Source organism: Crocodylus siamensis, chromosome 4 (assembly GCF_052110815.1).
Source record: "Crocodylus siamensis isolate JL-2025a chromosome 4, ASM5211081v1, whole genome shotgun sequence".
NCBI classification, from domain to species: Eukaryota; Metazoa; Chordata; order Crocodylia; family Crocodylidae; genus Crocodylus; species Crocodylus siamensis.
In genome coordinates this window covers 206,672,277-206,675,081 of record NC_143398.1, presented here as the reverse complement: position 1 = coordinate 206,675,081, position 2,805 = coordinate 206,672,277, and positions in this window count along the sequence as shown.

Genomic DNA, 2,805 nt, shown 5'->3' with positions numbered 1-2,805 from the left:
GCATAGACTCCATCCTCCTCCCAAAAGGGTGGATGGTAGCTAACGCTAAATCCACACATGTGTGCTTCTCGGCCCACTGCCTTCTGACAGTGAAAGCAGAAAAAGGAGGGCAACCCATGAGAGGCAAGGGCATGTGGAAACTGAACGTGACTCTTCTGGATGATGATAAGATACAGCGAGAGTTCAGACAACACTACACAGAATAGAAAATGCTCCAACACAAAGATGTGGGGGGATATGGGCATGCTAGAAGGGAGGAATAGGCTGCAATCAGACCTAGACAGGTTACAGGGGTGGGCAGATGAGAATAGGATGGGATTCAACACTGATAAGTGCAAGGTGATGCACCTGGGGAGGAAGAACCAGCACCATACCTAAAGTCTGGGGAATTCCCTTCACATCAGTGCAGAGGCAGAAAAGGATCTTGGAGTCATCATTGAGGCCAAGATGAACATGGGCCGGCAGTGTGGGGATGCAGTTAGAAAGGCCAACCATACCTTGTCATGCATCCACAGATGTATCTCAAGCAGGTCCAGGGAGGTGATCCTCCCCCTTTATGTGACACTGGTCAGGCCGCAGCTGGAGTACTGCGTCCAGTTCTGGGCGCCACACTTCAGGAGGGATGTGGACAGCATGGAGAGGGTCCAGAGGTCCACTCGCATGATCAGGGGGCAGCAGGGCAGGCCCTATCAGGAGAGGCTACGGGACCTGAACCTGTTCAGCCTCCACAAGAGAAGGGTGAGGGGAGATCTAGTGGCCTGTTACAAACTAGTCACAGGGGACCAGCAGGCATTGGGGGAGTCCCTATTCCCCCGAGCACTACCAGGAGTGACTAGAAATAATGATCACAAGCTGGCAGAGGGTAAATTCAAACTAGACATCGGGAGGTGCTACTTCACTGTCAGGGTGGCTAGGATCTAGAGCCAACTTCCAAGTGAAGTGGTGCTGGCTCCTACCCTGGGAGTCTTTAAGAGGAGGCTTGATGAACACCTTGCTGGGGTCGTTTGACCCCAGTACTCTTTCCTGCCATGACAGGGGGTCAGACTTGATGATCTGCTCAGGTCCCTTCAAACCCTACAAACTGTGAAACTATGAAACCCAGATACTGGAACCACACAGAGTAGTGGGTCAGAGAGAATAAGGGACTTCTTCCAAAAGGCTGGAAGGAGGCAAGTCTGGTTCCAGAGACAGCAACATGAATACCTAAACCACAAGTGGTAGAACCTGCACAAGCAGATGGCTTTGGATTGGAACATGAGGGAGGCCATGTAGGAGGTGAAGACCCAGATTGGGGCCTGGTACAGGGGGGAAGGCCAGGAATTAGATTTTCCTGGCCCAGGCCTCTTGGGTGGAGAAGGGAGAGGAGTGGTCTGCTTATTTTAGCATGATAAAGGAAACCAAGAAAGAAGTAATGACCAGCTTGTTAGACGGAGCAGGGGTGAAGCACCAGTCAAACAAGGGGATGCTGGAGACAGCAGTGGCATTCTATTGGGATCTCTATAATACATAACCAGAAGAGCTAGAGGCCATGCAGGACTGCCTGCAGAAGCTGACAGGGGTCTTTGAGGAGGATGAGGGACAGTGGCAGAGGAGTGGAGGCTGGACACAATTGACATGATGCTCCACAGCTTCCAGCATGATAAGACTTCGAGGGCAGGCAGCTTTCCCAAAGCATTCTATGTTGCTTTCTGGGACCAGGTGGGTCTGGAGCTGCTGGAAGTATAGAGAACACCTGCAGTAGGGCCACCTGGGAGCAGGGATGGAGGAGGGTCTTATAATTCTTCTTTACAAGAAAGGGAGAGGTGGAACCTGAGAAACTGGCTCCCTATAAGGCTCCTGAACCCTGACTACAAACTAATGGCCAAAAAGTCTTGGTCGCATGCTTTTAGTCTGTTATAGGTGCAGTGATCCACGAGGACCAGGCATGCTCAGTGCTGCGGCAACAGATCCATGAAGCCCTGATGCAGCTGCAAGATATACTACAGTACCAATGAGAGAGAGGACAGAATGCCACCATGCTGAACCTTGATTTAGAGAAGGCATACAACCAGGTATCCAATTACTTCCTACCGGAGACACTAAAAAAGTTGGGAGTCCCTGCAACCTTTGTCACCTGGATAAAGACATTGTTCACCAAAGAGAGACTCAGAGTACTGGTAAATGGGTCCCTGGCAGCCCCGACTGTGGTGGAGTTGGGCATCAAGCAGGGCCACCCCCTCTCCCCAAATCATGTTTATCTGCATAATGGAAACACTAGCATAGCAGCTCAGGCAGAACCCTGAGATCAGAGGCGTGAAGGTCCCTGGGAGTGTAACAGGAAGGGACATCTTGGCCTACATGGATGACCTCAATATCATGCAGGGACAAGAGTTTGATTGAAAGAGCATTACAACACACTCAGGTATACAGAGCATCAGCAGGGGCCAAACTCAATGTGAGCAAAAGCATCTGCCTAATTCTGGGCAAGCTCGGGGACCTGTCAGCCCTGGGGTTCTCCATCCCCCATGAGACGGTAAAGATCCTTGGGGTGGAGTTTGACCCAGAGCTGATGGGACAGATGACATGGGAAAAAACAGAGGCCAAGACCAAGCAGAAATGAGGACTATGGCAATTATGCTGCCTGCCAATGGGTGGGAGGGGGAGGGAGAGGGGAAGGGCAGGAGGCAATGGCACTTACGAAGGCTGTGCTATTACTGATGCTTCTGTACACCACCCTAGTCTTCTCTTCCTCAGACCAAGTCATCCACAGAATCCAAAGACCCATGTGCATTTTCTTTTGGAACTCCACATGGGAGAAAGTGGTGA